Genomic DNA, 14,331 nt, shown 5'->3' on the forward strand with positions numbered 1-14,331 from the left:
CCCAGCAGGAAGCAGACACTCATGGGGGGGAAGGGGGCATACCAGTGCTGTTCCCGCCCTTTAAAATTGCACAAAATTCACCAGCGAACTGTCTACCAGGTCTGTCACTAATTACAGTAATTCAGAGCATTTTGCAATATTCTTATTGTCAAAATGCTCTGCACAGAAATATCAAAGACGAGAGTCATGAGGATTGAGATAAACACGTCCACCCAATACACTTCAGCTACAAACTCACCCAACAGCAGGTTTTGCTCAGTGAAGGCTGATGTAATTACAGGTAGGTCATTAACCTACCGAAGCCCTCGACCGCTCTAGTCCTCTCCCTCCTGCAGGCACACAGCTTGCCAGACCCACAGGGACTGACCCTCACTCCACTGGGCTGGCTTTCGTGTTGCCGACGCATCCATTCTAGTCGCCCAGTTCGGTTTGGAGCAAGCCATGAACACCCCACTCTGTAAATTCATTTGTGAGGGGGAAAGCAGCTTCAAAATGAACAGCTGCGAATCATGAGTCCAGTGCCAGTAGTCACATGACTCCCAGCATCGTCACATGACCTCTGACATAGCTTTCTGTCTGTCAAGTCCTGAAAGATCTCGTTGGGAAAAGGCCACCTTTACCAAAATGTCATGTTTAGCAAAGGTCAAAGGCCAGAACAGGCAAAGTCAGGGCTCAAGGATGAACATTATGGGTAAACATTAATTTATTTATGTTTTTTGTTATTGCAGGACATTTCAGCCACGGGCCTGTATAATGGAAATAAACAGCCTTAATTCAAAGCCTGTTTGGTTGTTATCAGCCTTCAGATTTGCTAGAACGTCGTGCAAGTCCCGGGGGATAGCGGAAACAGCACCGCAAAAACCTTCTGATACGTATTAATCAAGAATGAACCAAGCAAGAACAATTAATTACCCCATCTGGGTGATGGATGACTATTCCCAGCAAGGTGAGCTGAGTAACAGGTGCTGTACCGTTCATTAAAATCACTTCCGCCTGGTGTGACCAGCAGCAGGCTTTACATGCGCAGGCGCCAGCCTTGCCCCCCCACCACTGCGTCTGCACCAATCCCCCCGCCCCCCCCCCCCAGGTCCGAAATGCTGTCCCACAATCCTCTGCTTTGTCCCGTCATTCAAGAATAACACATCTATCCATCACTACAAAGTCGCAATCGAACCCCAACCCATCAACACATCCATACAGGCAAACTACAGCCCCATCCATATTCATTCTGCTCTGCATTTCCAATACCAGCCCTTTATGAATGACACATTCACCAAATAACTTTAAAGCCTTACGGTGCACAGAACTCAGGCTTCCTAAATTCTGCTTGCAATCAGACCTACAAGGCAGCTCTGGCTGCGGCTCGCCGATAATCTTTATGAATTATACGGCTCACGCTGGAGACTGACGCGTGGTCCCGCTCCTTCTCAGACATAAACAATTAACGCAGACTTCAGGAGCGATTTTTCAGGCAGCCATCCAGGCTCTGTGCTCCGTTTCCATGGCGCCGGGCCATCAGCCAACCGAAACAGAGCGCTCGGTTGGAAGGCAATATAAAAACTCCCAGAAGCCCCTCTGCCCATCCTTTGATGACACGGCACCTGCACAGCCGGCCGCACTGTCTGTGACTCACCCTGAAGACTGGCCCCTTTCCCTCGCCTGACCATTCCCAATTCCTGGGACCAGAAATCTCGTTCCCCAGGACCGACTCCTCTTGATGAAGGTGCTTCTCCTGCATGGCTTTCTGTAACGTCATCAACCAGAACCGATTCCAGGATATTGGCACAAGAGGGGCCAGTATTCATGCAGTGGGGCCAACCATATCATTAGCTTTCAGCTGGGGCCAGTGCCCCCTGCAGCCGGGCCCCTGTATACGCCCCTGTCATCAACACCCCACGCTACACATATGGAGTTGAGCGATATGGCAAAATATTTTATCACGATAGAGGATATTGCTAATTATCATAACGTAGTTCAAGTCATTTATTCACTTCAAGGCTCTTTTTTTGCTTAAAAATCCCTTTAAACAGATTCAGAACATGAAAAATGGTAGCAAAATGAATGTATTGTAAGCTGAAATCTAATATTATCCATTGTTTATCCACATAATCTCCTTTTTTAAAAGATGTTGTGACTGCTGAGCTGTCGCTTCCTTCACCGACACTCGAAGTTTCCTCTCAGGGCGTCTCTATTTCTTCCAAGCTATTACCAAAACAGTAGCATGCGGCATGCTCCACTAACTCAACCGACCTTACTGTGCATTTTCTTGGGCAAAAAGTTTCCAGTCTTAAACTAAGATATGATTGCTTGGCAGGGCTGAATGCAGACTTTTAGAAATACTGAGGTCCAACCCTATCACCACCCCCACCCCCCCACACACACACACACAACTGCCACTACCACCATGGAATATAAAAAAAGGCTAAAATGATCACGAAATATCACAGTTTATAAAAAAAAACAATTGCTGAAGCGGATGTGTTACAGAATCAGAAGATGATTTATACTTGATAGCATCTAATAAAAAAAATCAGCATAGTGTATTATTATTCTACAGTTAGACATAGTGTTTGTGTTGTCATTAAACTGAAAACACTGTTCCCACTGTAATCACCTCAAAAATGAAATCTTTGTGGTAATGATGATAATTGAGTTGGACCGGGTTGGTTTTTGATTGCGATAAACGGCAGTGGGACGTCATGCCAACTCCATCCTGCAGTTCTGGACATCTCCTCCATCACCTTCTCTGCTTGTTCTACACCCAAAGGTGAGCTGGGTCTGCCTCAGTCTTTTCTTTTTCTCAAGAAAAATCATAATGCTAAATCAAAAATCACGTACGCGGATATTTATGCTTAATCAATACACACAAATTGTATACTTGGAAGTGAGGGAATTGGGTTTGTTTAGCAGAGGAAACATTATCCCATTGTTTTTAGAAGTATAATAGCCATCCCAATTGTATTTGTCATAAAATTTAGAATTTAAAATTTTATATCTATTGTACCTTTCAGCCTTTTGTTAACACAACTTCTGTTATATTAGTGCTCGTGAATGCATCACTGAAAAAAAATGTTCCCAAATCTACTCTTAATATTCTTAGCTACAACTAGATTGAATGAAATAAACCATACAGGTATCTTTTTTAACGTTTTAAAAAGTAGCCCGGGTGTGGTTTCAGAAAGACCTACTGATCTTGAGTGTTTTCCACAAGAAATCCACTAGACCAAAGTGTGCGATGAACTTGGGCTGCTTGACTGTGCTGCTCCATTCCTTTAAGTATCGGCGCTAAACAAACTGAGACACATGGCTCCAGGACCGATTGTTTATTGTTGTAGTCTTGGTAACAAACCAAAGAAGTAGAGATTTTGTAGTGACAACACGATAATCCGGGTCACTGTGATCAGATGTGGAAGACAAAGACGGTATTTTTGCGTTCATTGTAAAATCTTTGCTGAACTAAAGTAAAGCCAGTTATAAGCCATTTTACGACTTTGACCAAAATACAGGGGTTCCAACCTTGGGACCTCAATGGTGCAAACTGCTATTTTGTTTGGAATTGTGTTTTTCTGTGATGTCAGTCATAAGCTGATGTGTGTTATCAAGCAACAGTTTATTGAAGTTTCTCGTTTCCTTATTGTTTAAAATTTGTATATAACGATAAGTTGATATCCTTTATGTTGCCCAACCCTACCTGTATGTCTGCCCATGTCAACACCGTGTGCAATGAAACACGTCCTGCAAGGTGCTGAGCTACTACTGTCCAGGGCCCTCGAACCTGCAACCTCCTCCCAGCCACAAGAGCAATCCACTCTCAGACACGCTGCCTGAGGTTCGGAGAGAGCTCATTTTGCATCCTGCCCTCCTGAAATGTCGAACAGGCACACACATGGGGGAATGGACATCAGCTGATTACCGCTGCACCATCCTGGTGACCTGAGAAGAAATGTATATGGAGAAATAGGGCAGACATAGGAGGTGAGCGAGTGATGTGGGAGGCAAGAGAGATATGAGAAGCCCAAACAAGCAAGCCTGCATTACAACACAACAGTAAAGAGCCCAGCAAACCAAAATAAACACAGTATTACGGTGTGATTAACCCCCCGCCCCCTCCAGCACTTCACACACAGAATACAGCCAGAGGCGTCTATGATAGCTTCAGGACAGGAAATGAATAAAGAAGGCAAATCACATGACTCATCACATGACTCCTAAGCAGGAAGTTAGGTACCCTGTGGAGAAGCTGCATTGCTGTCCAGTGTAGCATGGCTGGAAGATGATAGAGTGTTAAGGTGCTTTAGTTCGATTTGCTTCATTTAGAGGACAGTTAAGGCTGCTTTTTCATAGTTGTGCTAAAGACCGACGGTCTTTCCGTGCGACAGCATCTCACACCCTCTGCCTCTCTGCAATCCGTTCCAAGCGGTTTTGATGGCCAACGCCACACCCAAGATTCGGGCTGGCAGCCAGATGCTCATCATCACACGGCGACGTGTGGCCGGCTTTGGACGGCGCCTGCCGAAAGCTGTCGGGGAGACGGTGAAAGTTTGCGAAAAGAAGATCGGAGACTCACGTCCTTAACTATGAATACTGTAAATATTTACTGAGAAATCAACCAGGAAGCAGAGTATCACGCCCTTAACGATGAATACTGCAAATAGTTACGATTTCCCTGTATTGGTGAGACGTACCAGTGTGGAGAGGATCCATGTCTTTTTTAAAAGGCATATCATGGTCCGTGGGGACAGCAGCTGACATGTCCTTGGAGGAGGGACCCACAAACTACCACACAGGTTCTGATCATGTGTGTCACATGACCCCTGCATCACCTGACATTACATTGCCCTATCTCCCATTCTCATGACGCAGGAGGTGGGGCAGATAAGTACAGTTCGACTCCCAGATCTTGGGATCATTCAGAAATCCATGCAAACATTCTATACCGTGTCACGCATGACTGTCACAGGCCTACAGGGGGCGCATTTAACCGATTCTGCCGAGCTGTAAGGTGGTGGGTAGTATGTGGTCCTCATGCAGGCAGAGAATCTCCCTAAAAACACAGTCTGTGTGCATTAATAAACTGCAGATGCCGTGTTTAATATTCCTAATGCATCTGCCGTTTGTGTGGGTCTCTTACGGGGGTATAAAAATAGCCCCACAGCTGCTGTCTCAGTGAGCTTCCTGGCAAGCCCCCACCATACATTAATAACCACAAAATAGAGATGTCACCACCGGCCCAGCCCAGGGGGGGGGGGGGCTCTCTGCAGGGCGTAATTCTGGCCTCCTCCTTGCGCATTGTTATTAATTAATGAAGGCATCCCCTGCACCAATCAGAGGAGTGTGGTGAGCGGGTCTCGTGGGAAGTGCTCGTAACTTGACCCCTGGAAATATGAACGACCGGAGGGGCAGTCCAAGGGGAGGGGTAACACGTATACAAATAATAAAGAAATAAATAACAATGATAATTACATGCAAAATGGGTCACAATAACATAGGATATGTGCCAGAAAATTTGAAAATGGACATAATAACGGGATTTTAGCTTGATATCAGAGGGAGGCAAGGAGCGGCCAGGAGGGGGCAGCATGGAGCAGCCAGCTGTGAGGAGGGGATCTGGTGGATGTGAGTGACTCATGCGAAGGAAGTTCTGACACACTTTATCAGCAGCCAGTGGCTGTCACTCCCCCACCCTGACTGATCAGCACCCCCCCCCCCTCCCAAAACAGGCAGAAACTGACAGGATAATCGTAGGGACCCAGTAACACCAGGAGACGGCCTCCATTAAGGCCCTCCTCACGGATCTCACCAACTCCAGCATTAGAGGAGAAGATGGTTGAGTCCTCATATTAAATCTGTTTGCTTTCAAACCCCCCCCCTATCCCCCCCCCACCCGCTGCTCGGGTGGTCAGAAAACCCCCACAAAGCCACTTCAGAAGGACACCACAGATCACAGCTTTAAAAACACAAACACGAGAGCCACAGACACTCCCTGTACCAAACCCTGGCCCAGCGTGTCAGCACATGGAGTCTGACAGCAGAATCACGGCATGCAGCCAGTACCGCGGGTCGGCTGGGCTCGACCGGGGGCAGGTCCTGGATGTGGGATTCGTGGGCCGTAGCAGAATCACATTCCACTCGCTAACGTCCTCTGACACTGCAAACACGGCCACAGTGATCCATGCAGCCAGTGACCCAGAGCCTCTAAGTGGCCAGTGCAGATGAAGAAGCAGTGCAGATGTAAAGTTGTTGCGTGCTGTGCCTGTAAACTGAAAACTGCAGCGCAGATGAACTGACACAGCACAAGCAGAACGATGATTCTAGAAGATACCGCTATTGTGCCTGGGGTTAAGTCCTCAGACACCTAATGAGCGGCTCCGGCAGCCTGGGATTCCCGGTCCGTGTCGACCGGTTCCCGTCTGCTTTGGGGAAGGTGAAGGACACCTCGTGGGATACCTCTAGATCTCCTCTCCTCCATCGTTTCTGCTTTTTCTGGTTTCTCCTACACCCCATTCCTGCCCCAACAGTGGCTGCAGGATACTGAGCACCCCCCCCCCCCTCAGCAGCTCCACCTGCTCTACCCGCATCACAACCCTTCGTCGATCTGAAGAGAGGATGCCAAAAAGCCTATGGGGTATTCCAGAATATTCCCTCCTTTCCATTTCAAAAGTAAAATGATATTTTTCTCTTTCCCCACCGTAGGTCTCTGCTCTGCCTGTGTGTTTAACCCTTTTCCACCCTGCATAGCCAATTACCTCACCTCAGTGCCCATTAACCCCCCCCCCACCCCACTCCCCTGTACCGGAACCTTCCATGAAAAATGAGCATGCAGGTCACACCTGCTGTAAACACCCAGCTGTCACTTTGAATTCCATCTCCAAACATTCTTGCTACAAGGACTCTCAATCCCACCCCCCCGCACCCCCCCCTATTGCACCGCCACATCCTGACGAGACAAACCTCAGAGTGGAGAACTTCCTGCTGGTCCACACATCCCCCGAATGCTAATGAGTAATACTCATCCCGTGGGGTTCCCTGTAACACTCAGGGAACCTGAGTTTAACGCAAATTTTGGTCAGACATAGAGTTTAAAATGCCCTTCAACACAAGTGATTATTTCAAATTTATGCCATTTAATTAGGGTTCCAGCCATCACACAGCGCAGTGTGGGAAAAACAAGGTAAATTAATTGCTGACAAATGTGAAGCATCTTTTCAAATGAGTATCTTATGAATATACACACAGAAGTGATGTTTAGAAGCCGCCAACGTAAAGGTCTGGCATTTCCAGCTACAAATCCGACTGCTCCATAAAACCAGAGTCAGAAGGCTGTTTGTAGGAGCCCACAATCTCATCCTCAAGACTCCAACATTTACTCACTTCCCTCTCATCACCAGGAGGAAATAGGGCCGAGTCTATCAACTGTGGTCACGGAGCAGAGGCGACCTCAGTAGTGAAGGAGACCTTACACGGCACCCCCACCTCACAAATCGTGACCGAAGGGAGGCAAGCTGGCAGCTTGACGGCACCGGAATCACACCTGCAGACATCTGGGCAGCGTGGACCGACCCAAACGCAGGAGCTCATCCGGAGCTGGGGAAGGGCAAGATCTGAGACGGCTTCACAACAGATAATAGAGCTCTGCTCCGAGTAGCCACCTTGCTCAGAGGAGTAAACATCTCCTGTCAACCCGGCCCCAGTGCAAGACCCACACGGGGGCCGACTATCAGCCCATCAGCTCTTACTGGTACAGACCTACTAGACCCTGTTTGACCCCAAACACTACAGGCACTTGAGACGGCCCCCCTTTGTACCCCCGCTGTACTCTTCGTTCAAAAGCTATTGGCAAATCCACTCTCCGAGTGTCTACTTCTAACAGAGGCACAGAATTACTCCAGCGACCACATGTTCAGTCCCGACTGATCCCGGGTCGATGCGAGCACCACTATTAACATGCGAACCACAGCGGCACCGATGGCACAAGAGACCCTGTTCAGTATTGAGAAAGGCCTGCGCCTATGAACAGAATGAATGTTCTGTTGGAGTCTCACGAGCTTCCTGATTGGCTCGTTCCAGCTCCACCACAGTGACCTATCATGAAATGCAAAGTCAAAGTATCTTTTACTGAGCTGAAATGTCATTGATCATAGTGCAAATGAGAATGGAATAAATATAATACTGAGACATATACACTGACATTTAAAAACATGGGCATTAAGACATAGACAAGAAATACAGTTTAGAACCTAATTGGTGGGGAAAGATTGTGCAAATGTAAACAGAACGTGCAATAAATTAATTGGTTTAGTCATGTGACCCTGTTTGCAGCACAAGTCGGTCATTTTACTCTGCCTCAGGCAGTAATTTGTTCAAGAAATTTGGTACTATTGTTTCTTAATGCATCATTAATACTTACTGCTTAAAGAGGACATGAGAAGCTTTACCCCCCCCCCCCCCCAAGACACTCAGACATAAGCTGATGAATGATACCACATCTATTTACCTTAAGCCTGCAGATACTCATAACCTTAAGGAAAAAGTGCTTATTAATGGAAAAGAACTGGAGCTTCTCCAAGCCGCAGCCAGCACACTTTCGCGCGCCGCCACTGGTGGGGGGGCAGGCCTCCTGCAGCTCGTCGTCAGGTCTTTCTCATGCATTTTCTCACTTTTCCCCACTACGGTGTCTCTGAAAGCAGCTTGCCACGCAGTGGGCATCGGGAGATAAAAATCACAGAGCGCAGAAACTTGGTAGAGGGAGAAGTCTGTAAAATATACACCACCTTTAAATGATAATTCATGCATTTCCTTTTTTTTGTGGTAGAGATTCTTACTAGGCAGGTTTATCTAAAACGGAAGACAAAAACTATCCATCAGCCTCAGTCTTACTGACATGGGACATCGGCTCCAAGACTTTACAGCTCAAATATGTGACCAGTCTGGGGTGAAACGGAAGGGCCCATGATGGGTAGACAGACTACAGTCATATGTCTGGACACACCAACTGAATGACCCTAAGCTCACCTCCAGGTTATGCAGTAAATATTATCCTGTGAACAAGGAAAAGATGGAGTGCTGTGACAGATGACCTGGTCCCCAAAATCCCCGACCTAAACCCTGTAGAGCTGGTTTGGGATCAGTTGGATTGAAGAGTAAGAGAAGAGCAGTCAACTTGTGCCCAGAACTTGTGGAAACTCCTTCAGGACTGTTGGAGAAGCATTCCAGGTGGCTACATCTGGCAGCTGGCTGAAAGGATGCCAAGAGTCTGCAATGCTGTCATCGAAGCAAAAGGGGGCTATTTTGAAGAGTCTAAAATTATAAAAAAAAAAATTGAGATGCAGTCAACTCACACTTGTCTTGGTTGCTGCAAGGTATGATATGTATCACTTCATAATCTGCAAGCCTTTTACTACGAGGTGAATAACGTCATGTGGGGAGGGCAATCACGGTCCGTTCACTGCCGCAGCCGAGAACTAGCAACCACATGAACCGCCGCAGCCGGACATATGCAGGGGCAAGACAAGCTGGCCGTGATTCCCTCCCCTTGTGATTCGCCTCCAAGGATATTTAAACCACAAGGGGGAAGAGGGGAAGCAGGTGGATCAGAGCTAACCTTGTCGATCATTCTTGCCATGATCAGAAAGCCCGTGAGGCGGCAGCAGTGAGGATCGCGGACGACCCCCCCGCCCCCTCCCAACATGGCCGACAGCAGACGGAGACGCACAAAGGCTTCAACAGCAGCACCCCCTGCCGTTATGTACCCACTTGCTTGGGTTTTTTGCTTTGGCAGACATCCTGCCTTCATTTCTCTCTGCCTGGTGACTGTACAGCTAATAAAGAACTTTGTGTTTTGCACCCTGTAATTGCCGTCTCCAATCCCTGGATTCTGCTTGCTCCCCAACAATAGATAAAATACAGACAAATGCATTAAAAGCAGGTGTGTCCAGACTTTTGACTGATACTGTATATCTACAGATTAATTATGATACTGGGGCCCCAGAACAGGGTTCATTCTTGTGTCCTGGACTCTTGCTATTGCAGTTCCATTATCAAATATTTCCAAGCATGATATACAATCTGCCTTCTAGAATTGACATTCAGCCCTATAACAGAATGATACTATCCAGTACCCAGTATGCACAGAGCCAGCTTCAGTGGTGCCTCAGTGAGTACAGTCTGTCAGTCTGCGTGACTCAGGCTCCACCTTCCAGCTACTGGCAGCCAATCAGAAGCTTCCCTTTTTTACCACCATGCTGCTCAGCTCCTGAGCAGGAAGGTTTCTGTTTGAGATGTACAGCATCTCAGAAAGCCATTAACCTCAGGACCCCTACAAATACAGAGATGCTGTTCCGTCCAGACCGGCAGGGACTGGGATGGCCCAGGGCTGGACGAGCACTGAGCCGTGCGTTGCGGGTACAGATTGCTGGTGAGGGGGTCACAGACTCCGGCGAGTCACTCAAGCTCTACATTGAGCACCCCCCGCAATAAAACAGACACAACTTCCACCCTATACCATATTTAATTTTTAATATCTGTCTGGGGTCAGGACCCAACGTGCTGGCCAGTCACATGCCTGCACCAAGGATGTGTGCTCTCGCTAATACTGTATACACACCCCAAATGTTTACAACAGCCTTATGCATTAAATGTTTACACACACTGCATGAAACCCAACTTGCTTGTAAAATAAGCAACTCCCAATATGATATAAATACCATCTGTTCATCCATACTATCCATCCATCCATCATACAAGCCCTTATACAGTATCACAAGGATTGAAATATTAGTGAATTATAACGATGATGTTTTAATCATACATATAGTCCGAATGCAGGAAGCCCCCCAGAGTACAAAGCAGGGGACCCCAGGGGTGTCTCTGGCACAGAAAGCCAGGGGGGCCACAATAAACTCTGCATGAGCATCATCGGACTCAGTCCTGATAGCAAAGTACTACATTTAAGTTTTATTAAGTTGTCGACTCAATTCATAATTACCTTGTTATTAGTAGTGGCTGACATAACTGTGATGACTAACAATCAGCAACGCCGATGACGTTTAGTAAACACATCTCATTCTATTATTTTTTATTGGCTGCTCTCAACATGGGGCCAAAACGATCTTTCCCTGCAATTCATAACTGAAATTGTATTGAACATGCACACAATGTTTGCAAATACTCATTCTGTTAAAGTTCCGGTGTTTCCCAGCACGGTCTTCAAGGACCCACAGATGATCTGTGTTTTTGCTCCACATTTTCTTTCCTCCCAGCTTCCGGAACAAAAACAGGGACTGTCTGCAGGTCCTCGAGAACCAGATTTGGAAACGGTGATGGGCTGGCCGCATGCTCACCCAATGAAGTGCTAAACTTTATGCAACATGTTCAGGTTCAGTATCGACAGCACTACCATTGTCAAACTCACAACAATGTTACTTACAAAGAAAAAAAAATGCATATTACTTGTTACACTTAATTACTGATCATGTTGTGCACTGGTACACGTGACTTGGGGGGGGGTACTGGGGGACACTCTGGACGAGATCACATTCCACCAGAGGACAAACATCATACACAAAGATCCAAAACCACATGCCTTTGGACAGTGGAAGGGAGCCCAGAAAAATGTGTGCATTCCTGAGGCAGCAATCGAAACCCCAACCTTAGATGCATGAGTCTGCAATGCTGTTACTCAAAGCTTTTAAGTAATACTCATCGGATTTGAACAGCCCTCAAATGCATAAGCACTACGGAGAATGGATGAACAAGTATTCTCCATTTCATTTCCAGCGATTCATAAATATTATTACATTACTCATACTTCCTGTCTGGAACTCCTATCAACACGGTCTGATAGAAAAACAAATATTTGTGGAATGTTTCAGAGCCTTGCTGAGTGTCGACTCTGTGTTCGGAAGTGGATTGTTTTATTTAAAAAAACACACATTTAAACTGCGTTTCTATAAAACCATATGCCTCGGCATGAGTCTTCTCCAGTACAATGGCCTCTGACGTGAACACTTACGATGTCAAATCACTAGCTGAAATTCCACAGAAAAAGTCCACGGAAACACCATCGCTTGGTCCTTTGTCAGGTGACATGAAAATAACATGTGTGTCCCCAGCACAAAAAGCGCGAGGCCCCCTAATGGCAGAATGATCACCGACACACTCCTCTGCAGCAGAATTATTCACACGATCCATTCAGTTGTACTTAGTGCCCTGAAAAGATTGTTCCTGATACTGTCGCATTCAAATAAATCAGGTGGCAGTGAACTTTCCAGACATTTCTAGAACCTGCCACTGAATTAGTGGTGTAACCAGGACACCGTCCTGGGGTGGGCATTGGGTATGTTGGGTGGACCCCAGTGTTCGAATTGTGTTAGAGCTCTTGGGGGGGGGGGGGGGGGGGTCGATCTGTTGGGTGGGCAGATAATCCATTCGGGTAGACACTGTGCACTCATAGCCACGCCCCTGCAGAGACTTTTCACTTTTCAGGGCAAATGGGTAAGAGGTTCAATTTCAACATCAGACTTGAGACTAGGAGAGTCTCAGCATGTCTGCCCAGGATGGACATGCATAGGGTCACTCACAGAAGCCCCTCCCTATATCCTGTACCCTCATCTCCAGCGTACGGTAGACAGTGTGAAGGACGACTTCATCCCCCTACCGGAGCAAAAACATGGACTGTGGGTCCCCAAAGAACGGACTGGGAAACACTGTTCTACACTATTTAACGACAACACCGAGTCATTAATGAAGCAGAATCATAATCAAACAGAGCAGCGAGGATCACTGGCACTGGCCCCAAGCAACTGCCGCAGCCCAACAGGAAAAACAAAGAACAATCCAATACATTGATTTCAGTTTAGAGTCATTTTCAGGGTACTTGCCATCTTGAGGATTTTCCCCTCCTGATTAGATGGTCGGACAGTGCAATCAGGTAGCCTGAAGCAGAATCCATGACAAATCACTAAAAATACAACAAGCCAATCAGAGGATGGAGTCACGGATGCTAAAGCTAACGTGTGTTTAGCATAAGCCGTGCATGCAAGTGGGCTCGCCCACACTGCTCCTCTCACCCTGGTCTTATTCAGCCTATAGTCGTACCATGTCTCCTTTGCATGGAGGAGAATACAATCTGACCAAATACACTTTCATTAAAAGCCTTGAGCCTCTGTCGAAATGGCGGGAATGAGGGGATCGCATTCCGACAAAGAAGCAGGTCAGTCTCCTGGCTGGAGATTATGAGGGTCCCAACTGGTTTGGGATGATTAGGACAGTATGAGCCCTCAGCTAATCCAGGATCCAAAGACCCTGATGAAACAGCGGGTGGTGGGCCGTAAAAAAAAATCATATCAAGACTTCATACCTTCACTTGGGAAGTTTAATCCCAACCTGCATGCACCTATGCTAAGGGCCTGATCACTGGACCTCAGCCAACATCCATAACCCAGAGACACCTTCCATTCCCAAAGTACAGAGATACCCCCAAGAGGGGGGTTTGTAGAGGAATACTTGTGCACATTGATGTCCATGCTCTCAACTGACACCCTGATAGCAGAGCCTCTTAAACTCGGGGCTGAAAGACAGGGGGATGGGGGGGGGCACTGTGTATAACTGTCATGGTAACTTTGAGGTGGGGGTGAGATTTTATGAGTTTTGAATAAACAATAATTACAGAATAAAACTGACAGACTGGTTCAATATCGAGGTGAAAACTCCCTGAGAGGTCGATGGGACAGAGAACTGACAGCAAAATACTGACAGCAAGAAGGTCCACCCACTTCAGAGACTCCTTTAGGAAGGACCCCCCCACCCCAAAAGTAGAGGAGAAAAACTAATTTCCAGTCCTGGGTTTGATATATCATACATTATCAGCCCAGACGATATATTCTGGAGGAAGATTTTTTTTTTTAAAACAAGCTCATTATTTCTGCTTGCAAGGAACCACATGTAAGTGAAAGGCGTTCGGTTACGATAAATTTTTAATTACCAAGTGCTATTGTGTTAAGACTAATACGATGGGGAATAGACAAGAGTGAGATTAGCAGTGGTATCCACTAGATGTGAACCCAGAGGAACTCGGGCAGATTCAGAGAAGCCAATATTGCAGATACTCAGTATAAAGCAGGAAACACTCAGGTTCAGCCTGGAACTAGGAGGGAATTGAATCAATCCTACAGAGACTGAACCAGCGAGAGCTGGAGAGACACACCAGAGACATCGAGCCTCTCAGTCTGGATCAGTGAAGGTCTATACCCAGGGCCAGCTTTTTAGGGGCCCTAGGCAAAGCTTTACCAAGAAAACTGATCATTTCACTTCCTCTGCAACACAGGTAATTTG

General features: G+C 46.8%; 1 long non-coding RNA gene across 1 annotated transcript in view; it reads right to left on the minus strand.

The window, feature by feature from the left end:
- Window positions 1–3,539: 3,539 nt before the first annotated feature.
- The window catches only part of LOC111851067 (uncharacterized), a 38,313-nt gene continuing 27,521 nt past the window's right edge, over window positions 3,540–14,331 (minus strand). Inside the window, exon 3 of the long non-coding RNA XR_002839935.2 lies at window positions 3,540–3,933. This is a non-coding gene — a long non-coding RNA (uncharacterized lncRNA). The remainder of the gene's footprint in view (window positions 3,934–14,331) is intronic.

The sequence above is a fragment of the Paramormyrops kingsleyae genome, chromosome 14 (assembly GCF_048594095.1).
Source record: "Paramormyrops kingsleyae isolate MSU_618 chromosome 14, PKINGS_0.4, whole genome shotgun sequence".
In the NCBI taxonomy this organism is placed as follows: Eukaryota; Metazoa; Chordata; class Actinopteri; order Osteoglossiformes; family Mormyridae; genus Paramormyrops; species Paramormyrops kingsleyae.